The sequence below is a fragment of the Anser brachyrhynchus genome, assembly GCF_964034855.1.
Source record: "Anser brachyrhynchus genome assembly, chromosome: 1".
Lineage (NCBI taxonomy): Eukaryota > Metazoa > Chordata > Aves > Anseriformes > Anatidae > Anser > Anser brachyrhynchus.
Window position 1 is genome coordinate 91273795 of NC_137694.1, and position 24045 is coordinate 91297839.

General features: G+C 38.9%; 1 long non-coding RNA gene across 4 annotated transcripts; it reads right to left on the bottom strand.

Annotated features, from left to right (window-relative positions):
• Positions 1–1076: 1076 nt before the first annotated feature.
• Positions 1077–16450, bottom strand: LOC308176639. 4 transcript variants are annotated; one of them, XR_013938445.1, is made up of 5 exons: positions 16353–16450; positions 15032–15109; positions 7936–8134; positions 6828–6977; positions 1077–3603 (listed from the first exon to the last, which is right to left on the bottom strand). It is a non-coding gene; the product is annotated as an uncharacterized lncRNA (long non-coding RNA). The 4 variants fall into 4 exon arrangements; XR_013938446.1 differs by lacking the exon at positions 1077–3603 and adding an exon at positions 3654–6033; XR_013938447.1 differs by lacking the exon at positions 1077–3603 and adding an exon at positions 6040–6523.
• Positions 16451–24045: the final 7595 nt, after the last annotated feature.

Consider the following 24045-nt stretch of genomic DNA (forward strand, 5'->3'; position numbering starts at 1 on the left):
GCCAAGAACTCCAGGTCGTGGACAGTACCTTTTCACAGATCAGAAGTCTTATCAGAAGCCCAAAGTAGCTTTTCAAGCAGGTAAGTATACGAGAATACCAGTTCTTCCTGCAGATTTTAATCAGAAAGGACTTCTCTCCCATTTCCCTGCAGCCCCATGTGGTCCCTCTTAGCTATTGGTTTACCTTAGCTCTGCAGAAAGGTAGTTGGAATACTTCAGAACCAAGCAGTACTCCAGAACTTGTCCTCTATGCACTCATTTGTTTCACTAGGTCTGCCTAGGAGATCCAACATATACCCGAAATCTCTAGAAATCTTGTAAAATTCTATAGTGGGGCATACAGGAAATGGTTAAAAATAACTTGTGGTTTCAACATGTTCCAAGCTCCATGAAGATTTCATGCTTTGATTTTCAGAGACCACATGTAGAATTAGAGAATAAATGATGTTTCTCTATGTTTAGTCCCTTCCTTTATGTACCAGCATACACATTTTCTTTATAAATAGACTCCCCCTTTAATAGCAACACACTGAAGGTTTTTGCATGCAGAGAATATACCAGCCTGCGGAAGACCATCCCACTGTTTTAATGCTGAAAGCAGAGACAGATGGTTTGTCTAAATGATATGATATTCAAGGAGCACTAGTAAGTTGCCCTGAGACTGTCAGCCCTTAATGTTACCTGAAGGTGAACCTGGGAAGTTTGTTGGAAAAAGGAGAAGCAGTCTTGCTGCTTCTACATGAAGCCATTGAGACCAGCTCAGCTCTGCCAGTCCACAATGTATTACCAAATAAAAGCAGAGCCAGTGTAAGATATGACAGACCTGAGAGTAGCAGCAATGAACTTCTGGTCATCCTGACATCCAGACTGTTAGCTCAGTTTTCCCAGTACTAAAAATGATAGCTGCAATATTTAGCTGACAGTCACACCTCCATTCCTGGCATTTTGATGGAACTCAGGGGAAATGGCAACATGTAATGATGCAGCCAGTAGGCCCAACATAGCCAATGCTTAAAATAGCTTTTTATGGCAGGAAATCAATGCAAAGCTGCATCTTATGCATTGAACAACATCTCTTTTCATGAACCTTTTTTATTTCAGGGAAATAGCCTCATTGATGTCTATGTGCCAACATTAATGACATTCCTATGACAAAGAAAGCTCACAAATGGATTACAGGCAACAAAGAGGCAATAAGCAACAAATAGTGAAAGAACAAAGGAAGACAAGCAGAGTTTAAATACAACTGACATAGGTTTGCTTGGTTGAGGGATCTGTGATCCAAAAATCCTTTGACAAGGTGAATAATTAATGGAGAAAAATTTAGCATTTTAGAATTTATAGTGACAAGACATGGCTAGGACTCAGAATGTAGCTATTATCCAGAAACTGGACCTGCAGAGTATGCTTTGGAGGTGTGTGAATGCTAAGCATAACAGTAACACCTTTCCTGATCACTACAGGAGAAAGGGAATATTTGTGTCTCAAGCAAGTTAAACATGGAAGTGAGTAATGATGCATCTTTTTTTCCTCCCAACTAGACAAAATTATCTGTTTTAAAATAAGATTTTAAGAGTCAGAGAACTTTATGTATGGAAATGTTCAAATAGAGTAAGGAGTGTTCCACTACCTCCTTTGACCATATTTAATTCAAATAGGGAGGAAAAAAAAAAGTAATCCCTCATACTCTTCACATGAAGTCTGTCTTCAATTCAGTGAGGTTTGATTTTTTCATTTCTGCAGATCCCTAAAACTTTTCTAGGGGAAACAAGAACCTGTATGTAGTGAGGCTAGAAAAGTGATTGTATTTTGCTAAGTTCCTTACTACTAGAACAAGTCCACATATCCCAAGGGTTAACTATGCCTGATTGAAAAGACATTGGTGTGAAGTACACATCTTTAATCCAGAGTGGTTAAAGTTAATACTAATTATTCTAGACATTTGCAGTAGAAGCTTCTGAACATTTGCTAGTAATAAAATCAGGGTGGGCAGGGGGAGGGTGTAGATCTCTAACAACCTTGGTTACAGCCAGCTATGTGTAATAAAGTATTTAATTAAGTAGTGCAAGTGTTCTCTGAGCTCTTATGGGATGGGAAGGTGGGGAGAGTGAGATTACAACTCACAGCACTAAATCAACATGCACCATTATAGGCACATATGGTGCAAGTGGAATTCAGAAGTTTAAACATCTGAGGCCAGATCACCCTTGCTGCTATAAAAGTTATCCCTTTAAAGAATAGGAGTAAAGGTCATAGTACCTTCTGCCAAATATGAAAATGAGAACTAGAGACAGGAAACAGTGTTCAGATAAAAACAGGTTTGAAGCTCTGTAACATCTGCTTTGGGTCTTCCATTGGTCCAAGTGCTGCACACAAGTCCTGTTTTGACCAATTCAGGTATAGTAGAGGCTCACATTTTAACAAAACAACCGTGCAGCAGCTGATGAAAAACTGTCTTTGCTATATGGCATATTGCAACAGATTGTATTTGTAAGAGTGAATTACTGGATGTTAATATACTTATAGCTGCCCCACTCACATTTTGTTAGGCTATGAAATATAATGAATTAAAATTCTTATCTCTATATAATAAAAAATATTAGAACTAATTTCTCAACAACAATCGTGTCAAACAGAACCAAGAAACAGGACACAGAGTCCAGCTCTGCATCTCCATCTGGAATCACAGAACAGTCTACTTGGCTACATGCAATGAACACTGTCTACTAGGGCAGGATGAAAAACGAGATTCACAGTCAAAACTACCTAGCCTAAAATTAAGTAGGGATTCTGTACTAAAGTTCTAGATGTGACACTTCTCATGGTCAGTATGTTTCTGCAAACATACGGCATTTGTTCTACTATTAAATCAACTGTTGCGTTTTGATGAGGAAAAATGCAAGAAAATCAGAGTATTGCAATGATTGTATTCAGAGACAGATGATGAAGACTGAAGAATTAGAAGAGATGCTACAAACATCTTGGAAGTGTTATAACCTTTCTACCCAGTTCATAGTATCAACTTAATGACACGGTAGCATTTCTGCTGCATAATATAGCTTTCAGTATTTTGTCAGCTATGTGAAAATTTATGTGACCAAGTGTGTATTTAGTGTATTCACTGTGAGGTCTGAAACCTAGGAAAAAAGATTGCCCCTATGGTTAAACAAATTTTGTACAAGATGAAAAAAAAACAAGCATTTTCTTCAGCTCATCACCTACTGAATGGTATAAGTAATACATTCAAAGTTAATAGTCAGAGAGATCTGCATTGTGTGCACAAGACCCAGATGAACACATGCATGCTGCTTTTAGCTGGTGTCAGAGAACCACTGATTGTATCAGGTGAAGAGCTCCTTCCTTTAGACAACATTTCTTGATCCTCCAAAAGAGATATGTGGATTCCTTAACTTACAAACTGCAAACCAAGAAGGAGATCAACTGGATCTCAAGAAATCTTAACAAAACCTTCTTTCCAAATCAGTCTTGAGCAGGATAGGACTTCCCACATTTTTTCTCAAGGGCAATGGATTTAGGAAGTGAACCAGCTTCAATTTTCAACTTAGAGAAGCAAACCGTTGACTTTCAAGTGTACCTCACTCACTGAAATAAATGAGAAAAATAATAGGTAGAAGTAAAAAAGTAAACCACACACACAACAACAAAAAAACACACCTATCTTCTACTAGAAACTTTTTCTTTCCTTCTCTTGTTGCTATAGAGGTTAAACATCTCACACTTTCTGCACCATATTTGACCTACGAATAAATGAATAAAGTTTATTTTTATTAGCAAATTCCTTAACTTTTGAAACAAATAGTCTTACAATCACTCATACACCTGGGAAAATGGAGGAAATTATGATACAGTCTTTACATATGGTATTGAGGCTATGATACATTTGCTGTAAGATGACAAATTACTACTTTCAGATTTTGCATACTAGTAACTGTTGCTTACTTAATATCTGCAAGTATTGTAATAGTGACAAACAATTCTGCTAAATTCCTGACAATATAACATTGCAATTAACCACTGTATAACTGGCAAATGCAGCAAGCAGAGATACAAGCATAAGTTTTCCAATCAAAACTGTACCTGAAAATATTTATTCTTTTGATCAACAAAACTAATCTAGAAAGCAGTGAAGTTAGCCCTGGGTTCACTCTGGTACTGATACACAGTCATTTTATGAATACTATATTTGGTCTATTTACTGATGCTGTGGCTAGTTTTGTGAAGCACACACTATGTTCATACTGTTTAATCCTAATGGGGTCGCTGAAAGTGCAAGCAGCAATACGTGCAACGGCTCCTCAAATCAGAGCATCTTGGTACACACTTGAAAGACAAAAGAAAGAACTGTTAACATAATATATCTTGCATCCAGTGTTGTTTCCAGCCAGCTGTCATTCCTGCAACTTGTTTCCAGTTTCCTCATTTTGCTGTACTAGCAGCAGCTAAGGGATGAAAGGGATCCCTACGTTATTTAAAAGTCTTCTCGAAGGAAGTAGGGGAGATAAGGGAACAGAATAGGACCTGTGTTAAACCTCAAGGGGTCTCCAGGTACCTGGTAAGACACCGACAGCAGTTCACACAGAGACAGTTCGACCAACACTGTAAACCACATGGAAAAGAAATGATAGAAAATCACCAAGTGGTAAACTATGGAGAAAAGCAGGCATAAAGACCATTCCCTGTTTTGAAGTGCATCTGCTTCTTTATGGTTTGGTTCTAAATAAAAGTCTTGCTTTAAGAAGGTGATTTAATATTTAGTTATTATGAATATTGTTTCCAGGGGGAATAAGCTAGAGACAACAAAGCTGACTTAGTGCTGCTGAGGCAGCTGTGATGAATCACAGGAGACTGGTGGGAACGGTGTGATTCAGCTGGGAGGTGATGAATGCCTGTGGTTATTTATTCTGGAGGGTACCAGGGTGAGCTGGAAGTGCAGTTATCCCTGTAACTGCAACAAATCCTCTGACTAATCAAGTTTGTATTTTAAGTCAAGTGATGTTGAGAAGCCAATGGATTTTGTACCCCTCTCCCTTTTCTGTACTCTTGTTTAAAAAATAAATTGACAAGTGTAAATATATTTAGCATTTAAGTAGCAAAACACAAACAAGGCATCTAATAACTAAAACAATTAAATCAGTACACAACAGGTAAAGTACCCAGCCATCTGAAACATTATCTTTCTAATGTTAATATGAAAAAAATTTGAAAACAGGTAAACTAACACTTAAATATATTTCCATACCAAATATCAGCTATTTAAACTCTCCTGTCTTCTGTTTTGGCAACATTTCTGGTAACCTATTACTTTCCTACCTCAAAAGTATGAAGCTGAGTTTGAGAAGCTCTGGCTGCTGACGTTGTTTAGTTACTACGTTCAAAAATAATTCAAGTCTAATGCCTACTATAACAGAGAAAGCAAGTCAACTTTTCAAAGGCTCATATAAACACCACACGAAGTAGAACAAAACAGGAGGGAATTGTGATTAACAGAGTTCACGTAAATAAATAGAAAAAAACTTGCTTATTTCATGGAAGGGAGGAGAACTCTATCAGAACTCCTTGCTTCAGCATCACACAGAAGCTTAGAGAAATCCAGATAAAATCACAATACTTCTTCACATCTAGCTATAGCTGAAAGTATTGCCCCTTAAGCATCTATTTAATGTCTTGAAGCCTTGCTTAGATTGTGCTCCTGAAGACAGGATTAAGTAAATGCGGTGGTGGAGAGCAGTGGTCACAACCAACATTTTTTAGACTACCTTGTATCACTGAGCTGTTACAAATGGCAGAACATAGCTGTCACTGTTAATAACATGTTAATTCATGCACTACAGGAGCGTTCTCACATGCACAGCTCATTCGCACAGTCACTCGAAGCCATGCAGGCATCCCCAGCCAGGGTCATGGCATAGAGGTTTGGACATCAGGACACCACCAGAGCCAAAGCAATGTCTGACTTCATCTTCTTCATTACTTGCTTTCCCTTATGCTGCCCTTAGCACCTCTGCAAAGAATCTAAAGGAGGGTGATGTTTTGAGATACTGCATGCATTTTAAATTTATTCAAACTTAAAACATACAAAACAATCTTTATTTAAAATCGAAATATTTCCTAAAACATACCAAATCAATGTTGTTTCATTCCCATTGAGAAGCAAGCAGAAAAAAACAGGGAAAAAATACTGCTTGTTTCTGAGAGGCAGAAGAATTCCAGTCTTCTGTGTCTGCGTCACTGTTTACCCCAGGCTTAGCAGGGTAAGAGCATAATCTCATTCAATCCTCCACATAGCTGTTTGGAGATTTGTGTTTTTTTTTTTTTTTTAAAAAAAAGAGGATAATGCAGGGAGATAAGTTACATGTGTCCAATGCCATATAGCAAGTTGTTGCTGATTAGTGATCTTCTGTAATGGTAATGCAGCACAGTCTTTGGGGGATTGCAATTGATCTCTTCTGAAGATATACTGTGTGCCCCTTCATTGACCCAGCCTCTGAGACTGCAGAGTGCACTAGCAGTGAAGAATGAAAGAACAACTTCGAAGGCACTTTAAAAGCAATGGTAAGAATTCAGGTTATATTAAGAAATTTTTCAGTTAGCTCTATTTTGTTTACTCACATTTAGAAGCATTGCAATTTTGTATCAGTGCTACTTTAGTTAATGATTAGTAGCAAGAACAATTTAAAATAAACACATCTGGGTCATTTACACCCTGAGAATCACAGCAACCACGCGTTTTGACACTGCTTGTTCAGTTGCATTGGTAATATGGATTCTTTCCAAGAAGTCATAGAAATGTGTAAAACAAGACTGACCTGTGACACTCCTCAGAGAAGTTTGTTTGAACTGATCTTAAGAGTTTTAGCAATGGGAATTCTGCACATTTCCTAGGCATTCCTTTTCACTGCTTGCTTAGGCAAAGAGATTTCTACATCACAAATGGTGATTACAGTTGCCATAGATGCCTAGGGATTAAGAAGGTACAGATTGTCACTTGCTTATGCCTAACAGAGGACATCAACACCACAGATGAACTCAATGTGGAGGGAAGAGGCATTTTCTCAGTACTGCAGTAAACAAGTACAGAGAACGCCCTTTTTGGTCCTGTGGCTCTGATAGATTCCCTTAGCTCAAATCAAATCCAGTGATACCAAATGCTTTAAACAGGTAAATGCTTTTCTTTAAGCATAGATCATGTTCCTAATCCAAGAGCCTCAGCCAAAAAAAACAACTAAACACCACACATCACAAGGAATCATCCCTAGATTTCACCTGTAATATACACATGTATGGGTATCAGGTGCTAGTTTACAGGCCCATGGAGTCTTCCAAAAGTAACTACTGTCATACTGGTGGTTAGCCACTGTTGCTTCAAGCTTCACCTTCACAGCTTCAGCACAGCAGTTGGATGTCAATAAAATGTTCAGAAGATGAAAAACAGTGGTAATATAACACAGAATTTATTAATATAAGTTAAAGAAGCAGGGCCTACTGTTTACAAACCTTTCTATAATCTCTTGAGAAGCTCCTTGTACCTATTTAAAATATTATCTGACAGCTTAATTTTCTATAGTCAGGTCCCAATTCAACCAGCATTACCCCATTTTACTAAGCACTTAAATGTTTTCTTGATTGAGGATGGACTCCTGAAATGTTAAGAATCAAGAAATTAAAAAAAAAAAGATTTGGGTCCAAGAGGCTGAAGAGCTTTCAGGGCCCTGACTATTAATTTATTGTACTTATTTTTGATTAAAATCCTTCATAATAAGCTAAGCTGTATATTCTTGCCGTAGTTGACTAGCTCAGGCATATGGAAATTCACTAAAGATAGTTTTTGCTAAATCTTTCTTTTACCTGATAACTGCAGTTCCTGAGAAAGTATATTTTGTGAGTGATTTTGACACAGAAGGAGGTATTACATACATTGTTCTGTTGTAACTCCAAATATCTGCTCCTCCATAGGTGCCACTCATGTAAATAGCATTATGTGTTCTGTTGCAAATGAAGACAGTCAAAAACAGGCACAGATCTATATGCAGAGATGTAGTTTGCCAACTCACACTCAAGCGCAGTTCCCGCACTGAAGGGTTTTATGTTGATGACTGCTGTGCAGCCAACCCACCTGTCAAGATACAGAGAGAAGTTACTTAAAATAAAGAATGCCTGGTGTAAATCAAATATCTATGAAAGGAGGCCTTAATCTCCTGCCTACAGCTCCACAAGGCACTGTGACAGTTGATTTCAGACTTATTTACTGAGTTCCTTTCACCTTTTTTTCCCTTCATTAATTTGCTGAGGAAAGCTAGAAGGGTGGATAGGAGACTGTTGTCCAAAGAACAGATGTTATTGCAAGTACTGCTACTTCTGATAGCCTTCCCCTTTACCTTCCTAGTTAAATGAAACATTCCCTCACACATATGCACACATACTATGCACAAAGCTGTCTGTAGAAGAGAGCAGTTGTGTCACTCTTTGTATTATTTAGCACTAGGATGGGTTTAACATTTTACCAGCTGCATTTTAGACCAACTGATTGGTCTTAACCTCTCTGGCCCTTCCTGATCTTTGGAGATTTCACTGTGGGTACAGATGCAAAGACCGCATGAGGAAAAACTCTTTAATCAGGTAGCTTGTTTGCTTGGCTGTAGCTGTTTGGGGCAGGTCAGGAAGATTTTGACAGAAACTAGGTGTGTGAACATATAAGGGCACATTTCTATCCATTTCAGGGATCTGGCTATTAGCCAGACATTTCTTTTTTTTTTGGCATTGTCCATGGGTTTTATACTTAGTTGTCTTCCCTCTGTCCCCATCTTAGATTAAGAAGTGTTCAAAGTCCAAAGGGAAAGAGTGGTTGGAAACAAAACAGCCATGTGGGGGACTGTGAAGAATAATATTACTGTGAAGCTGCGATAATAAAAAAAGACCCATGATGATCATTACCCAGCAGCTAAGAAAGCATTGGGAAAAGGGAAACATCATTCAGCTGCAAACAGCAGCTGAACATCCACTCAGGTGGCTGGAAAGTCAGCAGGGTTTGGGGAGGAATCAGGCATGCCTTTGCTATTAGAAAGCTTCACGTCCTCAGCACTGACAGGAGTAACACATCCGAAGGTGCAGAAAGTCTGTTTAGTTCCCTTTTCTGATGCTGACCGTAGGCTCAGTACAGAGAACATTTAGCTGTTACCCCCACGTACTTCCTGACTGATACAGGATGCTGTCTCCCTCAGCAATAAAGGAAATGATAGCCTCCCATATACATTCAAGTAATATTAATAAAGTAAGAATTACATAATAATAACCAGAGCCATATGAAATGTGTACTTCATGAACAAAAATTAAACTAGAGAAATGGATAAGCAGGAAAGGTCAAGGCTCATAAACTGAACATAATCTCCTGTGCTTTATGCCTCCCTCCCCACAAGCAAATTAAATTTTAATGATTTTTGGAAGCTCTTGCTACTAAATACTGTTTCCAACTTCCGTACAAATGACAGCATAACCCTAAGGCCAGTGAGAGCAGCCAAAGCCCACATGCTTTACCATGAAAGGTGTTAGACTTTTCCCCTAACGAGCACAACATACAACACAACAATCCTGACAGGGTGGCGTGAGCAAGTGGAATTGAAAGCTTTGGACAGAGCTGGGGAGATCCCAGATCTCCACTGCTCCAATGACTCCAGTGAGGACAATACAGTGAAAACCATTGCTGGAGAAGACTACAAGGGTGCTGAGCTCTCTTTGCAAAAAAATAAATCAGTGCCCACACCAACTGTAAGACATGGAGAAATAAGGCTTCAGTATTCATCAAAGGTAATTTATGAATATATGGTAGCAACTGCAAGTCATTGCTTTGAAACACATGTATATCATTTTATTTTATTTTTCAACTTTGACTAGTCAAGTATTGACATGCGTATGTCATGTTCTGAACACTGTCCAGCACCCTTAAGTTATGATGACAGAAGCTTAAGACCTAAAAGTTCTAAGAGTTGTTCTGTTTCAGGCAAAGATTTACAGCCTTCATAAAGCCATCAAGCAATTGCAGGTATCAAGTTAGAAAGTGATGTACGCCAACAACAGCATGAAATTAATGTGGGCCCTAGCAAGGCAAGACTTAACAGGCTGATGTAGTGAGACTAGAGTAAAGAAAAGGAACTTCACCTGCAATACAGTACGTGATGAGGAATTGTATGACCTCAAGCCAGCTGCTTGTCCTACTACACTTCAGTCAAACCATAGATGACTCCTTACACTTAGCAAATATCTCACCTGTGTTCATCCTAACTGCTATGTGTAAGACAATCAAAATTTAGAGCAGATTTTGAAATGGTTGTTCATTGAGTAACTGAATAATGGTGTACAAACTACTTTTTTGATTCATATGTTTGTACAAAGTTTGATTGTTTCCACACAGAATTGACACGAAAATACAAATTAAGAGTAGTTCGTGGTAGTAATTTCTAACTAACTTCAGACAAAATGAAACCTTAAGAGCATGAGTTAGTGTTCTTAAATGCATTCTACGCTGATTCAGATATACTATGAGTTTACTTGGGAAAGGGACAGTGGTTTTCTTTTTAATGCATTCTGAACATACAAAATACATTCGTATTAGAATATAAAGTGTCCAACTACAATCAAAACATTACTTTCCTCTTAAATTTATTTCTGTTTTCCACCTGCAGTTCACCATTCATTTAAAAAAAATCCATGATGGGCAATGGTTTTACAGATGAAAAAACTTGAATCAGATCCCCCCAGTTCAGAGTATTCTCAGCCAGAACTTGTTCACAGCTCTTCCTACTCTGATTGTCAGACACACAGGGAATTAATGTTCGGTTTTGTAATTTGTGGTGTTTAGAAGTATGGGAAATGTGGCTGGCAAAAAACAAGAGAGGAAGTGAAGATATATAAATACAAAAAGCAAGCCTTTTCTGATGTGAGACTACGGTGATGACAATTGCAGAACAAGCCTCTCTTTTACAAAAATCGGATCATCTTGAGGTCATTATCACACTTGCAAGAACCCCAAGCATTGCTGACTTTGCACAGCTTTTGTGCTTGCCCATCTGTCAATGCTTCTTCATACGCCAGTGGAATGAAGGCAATAGAAACCGGCAGTGTAATTAACAGGGCCGCTATCTCAGGAGGTGCCCCCTTTTGTAGAGTGCAGCTCTAATGTATTCTTTAGAGGCACACAGTACATCCAGGAACACTCCCATGCTTCCAGAAATTGTGGTTCACTGCTTCAGCCCACGCTGTATACTTACTGAGTTAAAGACACCTTTTTATGCCCCCCACCCCCCCCAACCCGAGAAATTTTTTTTTTTTGAAGGACCAATTATCATTCAGCTCTCCAGCCTAAACACAGACTAATGGCACATTCTAATAAACCCACAAAATAAATAAGGGTTTCCATTGTAAACTACAGAAACCATGTGCCAGAAGCTTCTGTACCTGCTGTTTCCAACTACTTATGGAGGCAAGGGAAATACTACACTTCTTTGCACATGCTCCTATCTGTTAGTTCCTCTTGAAAACATTTACCTGCACAAGTTGTAGGGGAGCCCGGAAACTGCACACATGCAAAGCATTCCTGCTTTTCAGAGAACTTGATCTTATCAGAGTTCAGGAGGCTGCAGCTACTCCCTATGCTCACTTCTTCCAGTGAGATGGAAAATAATCCAAATTCATTTCAGCAGGCTAGTTTACAGTTTTGCATCCTGAGCAGAATCCTCCAGCTTCTTGACCTGTGCTTGGCCACAACCATTTAATTATAGCTGTAAAAGCCCTTGCTACAGCTACAGTTGTAACAGTAATTATAGCTGCAACATCCCCCTCTGATGCCTTGCTCCTCTCTCATCACACCTACCATAGAAATTTCTTATGGTTTGAGACAAGGCTACTCAAAGTACTAATTATGATGTTTTCTGCTGGCTTACTTGAAATAGTCCAAGTGGTGCCAAGAGAATACGTGTCATCTAATGAGCAAGCAGTCTGCAAGATGAGACAAAATATTTTGAGTGCTGTGCAGAAGAGAAACTATCCAAATTCAATCCCCATTTTTTCAGAATCTTTGACTTGCTCTTGATCTACATAGCTCATATTCAATGAGATCATTAGATTCTGATAAATCTCTCTGCATTAATTTCTTGTCTTGCAACTCTGTCACTTGCAGCTTTTGCTACTGTTCTGAGGTGGAGCTACAGACTGTGACTTTCTTTTGTACTGCACAATGCTTTGTTATGCAAAGATAAATGTATATCTATGTGAATTTGAACTCTGGATTTTCCAGAGCATTTCTGAGCTATCTTCCCACTCTATCAGTGCATTGCAAGCCTCAGTATCATACAGCTAAAGGTAGGCACCAAATTCAGATTTTATCCTGAGGACAAGATGCTGGTTTTCTTGAGGAGGAATGGTCCTGCATCTTTCATTGTTGCTTGTGGTTTTGCAGAGAAATACTTTATAACACACACCAAGATATATTCAGATTAGACATATTAGGGGGATAATTGCTTTTGATTCATTACTTGACCATAGTTTATATTTCAGATTAAGGAAGGAAATTTATTTGTATTGTAGTATATTTTACTTACATAAAGCTGCAAATAACTGACTGGAGATAGAGACCTGAAGAACCTCTCCAGACTAAAATCCATGGAAGGATGAAATACACATCAGTGCTGTGAAGGTATGATTGACCCTTTGACTTTCCTGTGGACAAGTAGCATGCCCACTCCAGATTAAGCAGGATAAAGCAAGGGGAAAAACAAAAACAACAACAACAAAAAAAGGCCTACACTAGGGTAATGCAGATATAACACAGGAGAGATTATAAACCTGTACCAGGTAGATCATTGCAAAAACACCAGTGAGCATTGTTCAAGATTCTGAAGAAAAAATCCCACAGGAACTATTTCTACTTCACTTTATAAAAATGACATGCTGTACTCCCTACTCTACATAGAATTAGAAGTCCTATATAGAATATAGAAAATTATGCTGTAAAAATAATCATTATCTTAATAGTCAACTGAGTTCAGTCTTACATGTCTAACTGACTCCATTAATACTCCGCTTTTGTTTTTAAGAAAGCTAGTATCTTTTTTTTTATTTCTATTGCATGAAGGCAGCACAGTTATGTTTCAATCCTTCATTTAGCAGTACTCATCACATAGGGTAACAGGAGCCACTGCATACATGAAACTATTCACAGGCCAGCTATTAATTTCACCAGAATTTCACAGTACTGACATGTCCTTTTCTCTTAATTTAACATTTACATTAAATGTCTACCTTCAGACAGCTAAACTTCATGTCCATATATTATCAAGAGATAGACCCAAACTTCAGTCTCCTAAACTACTCCCAGAAGATGACTTTGTATTGGAGTTTCATTTTCTGAAGTACTTGTATAAGTTTCATATATGAGGATTTGCAGCATCAGTGTTAGAAAATATTTCAAATAAAATGTATGAGATTATCTTTTAGGATTATTTACAGGTACCAAATTTGATATTAAATCTAGACTGAGACTTATGATTTATTCAATTTTACAGTCATCTAGCACCAATGTAACTAAAACATTTGAGTCCTGAAGAACTGTAGAATATAGACTTGTCCTTTAAAATTTTCATCTTTACACAACTCACCTAAATATTTATGATAGGTCACTGCAGGTTGCTAGCCACATAAATAAACTAAAGATGAAGTTTGTTAGCTCTTATGCAAATTGTACTGATTACATCTACCCTGACAGAAGTCTCAACTAATTCTTTTCTGTACTGTATGGTCCAGCCAGGTTCTTACCATGCATGATTATTTCAAAATTTTGGTACATTTGTTGTTTTTTTGTTTTGACAGGGTGGAGAGGGAGGTTGTCTTCAAACAGTTTTTACTTACAGAATGGGCAGTTACAAGCTAATAGCACTGGCTGTATTTTAAGAGCATGAAGGGATCATAAAATACTAAAATACCTGGAGATATTTACCTCAGTAGGATTTGAAAGAGAAGAGGTTAGGAATTGGACTCAGTTTAATGTAGAGATGGATAACTCTTCCAGCTGAGGCTAGGGAAAGCAAAGCAATTCAATGCTCATCCATATGGAGAATCATGCTGACAGTTTTGCAAACAGCCACAGTGAAAGCAGAAATAAGGCGTGCTCCCACGTTGCCTTTGGCATGGTCCCCTGACTGCCCCGTCTCTGCGTTTTCCCTATTAAATTATACTTGTCTGGGCTGTTTCTATTATAGATCTCTATAGTGCTTCCAATTTTCACAGGGTAAGATTACTTATCCATGGCCTTTCTTTCTTGCACAGATGTCTAGACCTATATACGCCTGTCGTATATCTATTAGGCCCTTCTTGTGAAGGCCTAATCTATCTGCCACTGGCAATCTGCAGAACAGCCGTGAAAGGCAGGAGCCATCCTGCTAAATGTGACCAACACCAGCTATCTGGTGCCAGGGGTGACATTTAATTTCTGGCTAAATGAACAGGTCAATGACTTTATTTTTACTTGTATGAAAATTCACTCTTTTGTAGATTTTGCAGCATGTGTCTGATCTAGCATGAGCTGGCATGTGGCCAGCTGGAAAAAAGGATGGGTGTTACTTACAGCACTGATAGCTGCCCTGTACCTTTAAAAACTGACCATATGTACCATTAAAGGAATACCATAAATGTCAGTCAAGGCCTAATTAGTGTCTATAAAGGTACTTCCTGGCAATAATTGATTTCTTAATCCAGATTCCAATCTGCTCTGCTGATATTCTTTAATGACTTTCTGAAGTCAGTGATAACAAATTGGATAAGAAAAGATGTTTTCGTCAATCTGGAGGATTCACAGGAGACACAAAGACTGAGTTAACATGACGCTGTTGCCAAGAGTGACTGAGCAAACAGTGTTTGCAATTACAATTCACTCCCCTAACTCAGTTTCCAGCAAAGCAGCAGCACTTTAACTTTAATTATGGCTGCCCCAGAGTAAAGGTGTGGAAAAATTGCTTTCCATTACCTATTCGTTCTTTCATCTTCCATGCTCCGCAGCAATCTTGATCATGTAATTAAACTCCAAAGGCTATTTGCTGACAACCTGTGGTCAAAACATAACAGAAGATGATAAGGATGCTCCAGTTGAGTTCCCTCCTTCCCGCAGGGCTGGTTCCTGCCAAATTGCTTCCTTTGCAGAAATCACCGTATGCCATAACCAGATCATTTGGAAGTGGAGTGTTGTATAGGTAGCTAGCAAGGCATAGCTCCTACAGTTGCTTAGAGATATATTGCATTAACAGCCCATGTTTTCCCTATGCCTTCCACTCAGACAGAAGAAAGAGTAAATTCAGCCATTGCAATGGCTGGCAAACATTCGTGCCTGATCCTGATCTTCAGCAGAAAACTGAAATTGAGCCTTAAGAGTGAAGGTCCCAGTAGATTCTAACTTCAGTGAAAGTAGTGTATAAGATGGAGAAAGAGCTCTGTACAAGAAGGGAAATCCCACTGGAAAAAAAAAAGTTACTAAGATTTGGGCATCTAAGTCACAAAAAAAAAACATTCATAGAATCATTACACATTGCTTTCTGGCTTATATCTACATGCTGTAATACAGACGTATAAACTGATTTTTCTTCTATCATCAAATAACAAAATAAATAAATAAGACTTCTGATGGACTTTCTATGGTGAGGAAAACTTGCTAATTTAAACCGCAAGTAAATTGAGACAAGAAGAGCAGTCCTTCTGTTTGAACAGCCTTCTACCCTCTACTTCTCCATCTTGTTAATAAGCCTTGGAAACGATAACACAAGCCGTCCAAATGATGAACAAGCATGGAACAGGACCCAGGATGAATGGGAGGACCCCTGGTCCCCAGTTCACCACAGACAAATATGACTCTAGACTGCTTCCCAACCAAAGTCCACCACAGCCTTTATCATCCATAAAACTCCACAATTCTATACTATAACTACTTTCATCACCCCTTCTCCCAAAAGGGGATGTTAAAGTGCAAAAAAAAACACAGGGAAAAAGTACTTGGAGGATGGTGGTACCCATACTAACAGCACTGGAGTGCAACACCTCCCGAGCAGGAGGCGTGCTCAAGCCATGCTCCTGCTGTCTGCTCTTCACCATAGCCAGCACAGTGCAGGACATGGGGAGGCAGCAGAGGGTTGAGGGTATGCTCAAGCACCCTGAGAGGTATCTGCCTTCCTCTGCTAACCAAGGTTTGGGACAGCAGTCTCCTGCTTTTGCCACAGCAAGGGCTCACTCTGCTTCTGTTGTGCTCAAGACAAAAAGGACAAGCAAGTCCCATCACCCAACCAAGCGTCAGCACTTACCACAAGTGAAGCTGAACATAAATGAGATGAAGTCTTCTGGCTGGTACAGATACAACTGCTGCTGCTTGAATTAGGTACAGTCTTGACTAAGAAAAGGAGATTTATAACCTCCTTCCCTTCTTTTATAAGTAACACCTGATGAAGTTGCAGGCAGGTGTGGGGTGTTGGGGGCCAGCTGCAGCACAGGTGGGAGAGCTTTGTGAGGCCTGGTCTGTGACAGGCAGAAAGCCAAGTCTGCAAGGTGGCAAAAAGATAAGTCTTGTGCAGAGACCCACAGGGTTTGTGCACGTGCACACCAGGAAAGCACTGAGAGCTGCTGGGGTAAATGCTGAGTGTGCAGGAAAGAAGTCCCCCAGGAACTAGGGGGGATATTTGCTCTCCAGCTTGTGGCTTGCTTGGCCTCACTCAGCAGCTCTGGATTCCTGCTCTTTGAGCATGGTTTCCTTGCTATAGTACTTGGTTCTTTTCCTTTGCCCTAGGTGTAGCTTTAAACTTGGGAAGTCCGTGATGCCTCTCAATGAGGTCATTTTAAAGAAAAGACTCATTCCAGGGTTCTGCTGATTCTGGGGATTGGTCCTATACAGTTGCCCTCAAACCAAAACTGGGTGATTGTAGCAGTGCTGCCCTAACTTCTCCCTGCAGGCAGTGGCTGTGGAGGAGCAGGTGGGCTGGATGTGCCAACCTCACTGTCCCTCTGTCCCCACTCTTAATGCGGGAGAGGAGTGAGCTGAGGTGAGGGTGCAGGATGGCCATTCCTGACCCACCCAGTCAAGAGGTCTCCTTCCCTCCCAGTGTTTCTCCTGGCTCTTCCTTCCACTCAGACAGGAATGGTGGGATGGTTAGGGCACAACCACATCCATCTCACTGACAGATGTGGAGATACTGAAACCAGCTCAGGCACTGCAATCTTCAGTACTATGGCACCGAGGGCAGTCAGGCTCTGTTTCTCTGACTGCCTAAAATCCATGTCTATGTAATAAAGCTTTTCCTTCCATTCACGAATGCTGTCTTTTGTTCCCAGCAGCTAGGAATGTTTCACAATTCCCACTTCACTGCTTTGCCCATAGTTTTCTTTTGGCTTTACAAGTTAGTGAACCTAATGACAATTAAAGTGCTGGGAATCTCAGTATTTAATTTTCTGGGAAGCCACTTGGTTCTTAGCATATCCTAATCTTGAATTTCAGCTTTCATCCAGGCCTAGACCTTTTCTAAGTACACACAGACAAAAGTTCCAAATTATACTGTGGTCTGGTGATTCTGAGCAAAATGTGCCCTAGGGCTTAGCCTGAGAACATCAACTCATTTTCCTTAGCGACCCAAGACAGATAACTAGCAGCTAGGTTTCCAAAGGTGAAAGGCTGCTGTCACTAAGCCACCGCAGCAACTTAATTGAATGTTTTCTCCCAGCACTAGCAGCAAAGACTGCTTTTACTATTTGTTCTGTGCTGGGATTAGTATGGAGTATTTGGCTGGCTTAGCTCTGAACAAAAACTGTAAAAGAAAAAAAAATATTTGCAATTACTTATTGAGTGCCATTCTGACATATCCAAGGGTCATTCGCACAGCTTTCCAGTCACTCTAGGTCAAAACTCATTTCTGTTTTGGTAAATCACACCCAGGGTGGCTTTGTTGCATGTTATGACCTGTCCCAGATCCACAGACCATCAGGCATCTAAATTAAAGAATAAACTACATAGTGAATTTTATTTCTGTTTTCCTGTAGAGCTCTCTCTCTCTCTCTCTCCCTCTCTCTCTCCCTCTCTCTCTGATAAAAAGAAAGGTTTCATCTATAATATTTTGCTTCCCTTAGCTTTCCCTATTTCTAATTTGCCACTGAGGTGAGGGAGGAGCTTGGAGATGGAGTCACCGAGATGTTCATTAATTTCCCAGTAGGGCAATGCAGATCAGCTCACAGCCTGTACACGTAGCGCTTGCTTTTCTTCCCCACCCCTTCACACACACTCACTCATAATGGAGATGGAGGAGAGATAATAAGAGAGGGAACAGGCAGCTCTTCACCATTTGTGAAACTAATGAGCCCCTTCATTTGGTCTCATTATAAATGTGCCACCTCTGGGACCGGGCTGTGGTCCTGTTCCTGGCTATACCCACCTCAATTTTGAGGCATTCTGATGCATTGCTAACATACGCAGCAGCCAAATCCCTTCAGTTTCAGCCCTTTTTTTTGTTGTACTATCTGGGACCTTCCCCTCTGCATTGCTCCCCCTCTGAGAGGCACAGAAACCTAGATTGAAAAGTAATGAGACTATTAATTAGAGCATCTCTAAAGGAGGGCTGTCCTGACTGGGTGTTGTCTCTGTCTCGCTCTTTGTTCCAGGCATGTTCTGCAAGACTAATTCTTGTTTACACGGATTAATACAAGAAATGAGTATCTCCAGTTAGAAAAAGTAATAATCTATCAGCCTGAGTAAACAGCCTGATTCTTCCAACGGTGGACAGTCGAGGCTCACACTGAGGAGATGCAATTCTTTGTCTTCCTTGTGCTCCTACAATATTTCAGTAAAAAATCATCCTTTCTTTTATGAAGGTTTGATGTTGAGATAGTTGCTCAGTGTAGCAAAGGAGAGAGACAGAAACATTACATAGGCTGCTTGTCATTTTTTGCTGTTCGCATGCTATCCAGGGTGGGATTCTTGGCTTTTCAGAGGTCTTTCTGAAATGAGTTTGTGGTCTCTTACCAGTTGTGATGAAAAGCAGCCCTGGGTTGAGATTTTTAGTTTTACCACAGGAATAGAGGACTGAATGGATAATGTCTGAACTTCCCTAAATGAACTTCTTTGCTGATAAATGAAAATGTGATTAAAGTACACATAAACAGTGCAATACTAGGTTTGTTTAACTGTCACGGATAAGGAAAATGGTGTCAATGTGATACAGGCTGCAACAACCAAACCTCAGGGTGTCTAGGACTCCAAGCAGATGTTTGCAACCTTATCATTAATATTATTATTATTAATCTTTGCTAACTAAATGAAAGTTGATTACACTATTACTGGCTACAAAGTGTCTTAGCAAGAGACACCTTCTCAGACTGTGAGACTAATAGGAAGCCACAGTGCTCTTAACTAACTGCCCTGACAAGAAATAAGGTCTTTTAACCTGCATTATCTCAAGTCACATTCTATTCTTTTAATTTTCCTACTAGCAACCAGTAGAGTGAATAAGATTTAGCTGAAGGTTAAAAAGACAATACCTTTCAAACTGTTTTAAAAAATCCCAATCATGAGAAAACATGGACAACATGGACATGGACAACATGCTAAAAGATCAACCCTTTTTCTGAAGAATCAATAATTTTTCAAGAACTTATATATATATAAGAACTTATATATATATATAATATATATATAAGCATACAGCATATACTGAGAAGTTTGTTTTCAAAGAAAAAACAGAAACAGAAAAAAAAGATACAAATTTTGAGGTTATTTGCATTAAAATCATGATAGCTAAATCTTTCTGAAACTAGCATGTCAAAATCAAATGGAAAAAATAGCTATCCAAATGAATAATTTTGTTTAAGATAAATATAAATTCATTCGGTTAAGATTATTTCCTGCATTCACAAATTTACTATATTCACTCAGTAAGAAATTCCTGTGCTTTAATGGAGTCAATGGAAGATTTGTGAAAATCTTTCTGTCTTGTAAAGTGCTACTTGCTGGGTGCTGGATCAAGATAAGCTGGTAGCACTGGCAGGAGAAGCGTCCCTTTCACCTTCATCATACAGCCTGATCAGGCTGGATCTGACCTCCTGGACAAGATGCAGAAGTCCTAGCTAAACACTTTTGCCAAACCCTCAGTGCCTAAATTCTCTTTCCTGAAGGAAACTTACAGAAAATCTTAGCACATATATTTAATTGAAGGTAACCTTCTAGGCTGGGCAAAATCTGAACTTAGGCCAGGATATGGTATTGGAAAAAAAAAATAATCCTACTTGGTAATGAAGGACAGTGTCTTCTTTTTACCACTTTGGTGGGGGATAGCCACTCTTTTTCTCATGGTCCACTGCAGCACTCAGCACTGCTGAGCACGATATGCTTCTTCTGTCTTGCATAAGAGAGATTTTTATTTATTTATTTATTTATTTATTTCCTCAAAGGATGCATCCAAGCATGCAGCTTCCCACAGTTTACTACTGATCTGTGAGACTGAGGATGAAAGGATCCAATGTCTTTCCTTTAGCCACCTACATATAATGCTTAGGTGTACTAACAGGATAGTACAGACTTACCCAACAAAAATAGCCCAAATACTTGGGTGAGGAAGAGCTGGCAGCTGAACTCAACAGGTTAGAGAAAACATTTGTGAACAGAGAGTAGTAGTTCGCAACATTGCTGGTTACCTCAGCTTTAGAGATCTGATGGATTCCTTTCCGTACAAAGCTTTCACAGAGAAACATCTGAGTGTAGTGCTTTCTAATAAACTCAAATGGCTAGGATGATAACTTGATAATTCATAGCCTTGTGGCTATGAACCTTTTGGCTGAACTACCTTCCTGCAATAAATATATTTGAAAAGTGCTTTCCATTTTTACTGCATCTCTACTGTGAACTAGTACATAACCAAAGAATAAAAGTTGTTTTCCTAAGAATTTAAAGGTGCTCTGAAAGATTTGCTGAAGGGCCTTCCACCTTCATTGGCTTTGATTTGAAAATTCCTGTCTTTCAGTGAACATTGGTACCAAACTTTGCAGCTATTTTACCACAGAAATTAAATGGGAAACAGCTTTAAAGGAAGAGACTACATTTTGTGATTCCTGCTAGCCTGTTCGTGCATGTGCATCTGCATATCCAGATACATACAATATTTTTGATGAAAGACACTTTGCTTCCTTGTCCTTCTACTCATACAGTTAAGCATAGAATAATTCCCACTATGTGTGATAGGTTAAAAAGCTTAGAATTCTCCAAAAGAAAAAAATTGTTTCACAATTCTTATGGGCAACTTTGTAGTCAGCACAAATTCATGAATCCCCTTCCTCTACCTCTGAAGCTCACTGCTTCAGCCCTGATCGTGAGTCTTGCACCTGGCAGAGACCTGCCAGGTTGCCATCCTAATAGCCGATAGTGGATTTCACATCCTACAGATAGGAAATGAGATAACTGTTAACCACTAAATCCGTACATGTTCACATTATTTCCTTCTGTTTTTAAATCTCTGTACATGCCATTAAAAAAAAAAAAATCACCTTTTTATGTAAGAAATTTCACTGCATCCTTAACAAGTATCACAAGTACCACAAAGAAAATAAATTTTCCCATTTGAAATAAAACAAAACTGAAACACTCTAACTACTAACTAATTTTATTTTGTGACCTTTATCACCAAATGTAGTATGTCTCCAAACCAGCTTGTCAGACATATTCAAGATTGAAATGGAACCATATATAATATCTTTGTGCCAGACAAAATAATACAAAGAGGACAATAAGCACTAAAAGCTGTCCAGCTAAAAGGTCCAAGGGAAAAAAAAGAAAGAATAGTGAATGAGGAAGATATTAGTGGTTTGGCTAAATATAACAGGTTACTTTATTTTTCTGCAATCTTCCAATTGGATTCATTTAAGAATACAAAATCTTAAGCCCTAATTCTATCACTGGTAACTATGCCAATAGATGTTTCATTGTGTAACACTTTAAAACATCTATTTCACTTGACATAAACCATAAAACTTTCTTAACTTCCTTAACAAACTTAAAACCTACAATAAAAACCCAAAACCTAGAATTATTGCCAAGAAGCCAATAAGCCACTTTCCTGACATAACAGGGAAAAAAATCAATAAAAGTCCCAGCTAACTCTAAGCAGACTACCATGTTCCATACCATGGAAGGCAGCAAAAACTGAGCAAAATCTAAAGCCTTAGCAATCTGAGCAGAAGGAAAAATCCTCTTCCAGATCCAGAATTCATAATTATGCCATGTGAACTGGATACAAAATAGTCATCAGTGTCTGAATTCCTACAGCTCTTAGGAGTACTGGGAGGCTCTGTCCTTACATCATGATTCTGTAAGCTCTTCCAGTGAGTCAGAAGAGTGGGTGGAAAAAAAGGTTCCAAGGATGTAAACAGGGGAGAAAAGACAAATTATACAGCCAATGGAAGACTTCAAAGTTAGTACTGGTACAATACAAACAGCAAGTAAATAAACAGTAATCACAAATGTTTTAAATTCCTTTTAACAGTAAAATTTCTTCACCTGCCTTCGAAGTCTTCATCTAGAAATAGTTTATTCTCTTTCAACTTAAAATGAAGTTTCAGAACTGGTTTCTTCTAATGATTGGAAACCTTCTAGTTTCTACTCTAAACTTGTTCATTACTATTTGATAAGTAGTTATTCCTTATCTGTCTCTTCCTCCATGGTGAAAATTGCCCTTCAGCCCCAGATGTATATCCACATCTCCTCACTCAGCTTTCTTCTGTCTAGTTTCATAAACCATGCTCTCTTTTCATAAGAGAGATACTCCATTTATTTCTTCATCTGATGAGATTTTCTCTGCATCTCTTTTGATTCCATTTAGCTTTCTTCTGTACTGATGACCAGAATTATACATATTTCAAATTATTCTGTTCTTACCAATATATTATACAATTACATGTAGGTATCGTGAACGCTATTAAAAACGTAATTTATCCTTGAATTTTCACAGCTTTATTTTGCAACTCTGCCATTCTCGAAAAAATCAAATCCATGAGTCAATCCACCTTGGTCTCTTTCCTCTCCTGCCACCTCCAGTTCATGAGTTCTAACTGAACCTTGAGTTAAGTCCATGCAGAAGTATTTTATTGCTCTTTCCAGACTTGCTATAACCTGTTCATGTTATTCTGCTACGATTTTTTATAACACTTTATGTTGCCCACTGCAAAAATATTTCAGCTATAAATGCTTGAAAAGATGCCTGTCAGAAAGCCTCAGAACACCAAATATATGGTATCTTCCTAAATCAAATCCTCAGCCAGTTTTTTGTATCCCTAAAATTCATTTACCAGAACAAGAGAATGTTAATTTATCATCATTTATCTTCCTTCCTTCCTTCCTTCCTTCCTTCCTTCCTTCCTTCCTTCCTTCCTTCCTTCCTTCCTTCCTTCCTTCCTTCCTTCCTTCCTTCCTTCCTTCCTTCCTTCCTTCCTTCCTTCCTTCCTTCCTTCCTTCCTTCCTTCCTTCCTTCCTTCCTTCCTCCCTCCCTCCCTCCCTCCCTCCCTCCCTCTCTCCCTCCCACTCTATTGATCTATCTATCTGGGAGTATAGCTCTGAAATATCCGCATTAACTAGTGAAGAAAGGGATCTAGATTTTTATGAAAAGTGCTCTATCGTCCACAGTGGAATAATTCACTGATTTAGAACTGTAACTTGCTGACAATGATTTAAATTATCAGCCTCATTAACAGGGTAAGGTTTTGACTTCTGGTTAGGATAGTCAGCAAAAAGTGTTACAAGGCTACAACAGTGTCTGCATGCAATTCAGTTGTCTCTATGTGTAAAATAAAGGTCAGGAGGTCAGACATTCCAGTAAAAATATGTTCCACAGCTCAGTAACAAAATTATGGAATGTATATTGCATGTGAGGATATTCTGATTTGCAATCAGATTATTTTTTTCCATATTTTTTGGAATTATTTGAGGTCTGATCATCATGTAACTTTGATGTGAAACTGTTTTGGATTTCCAAA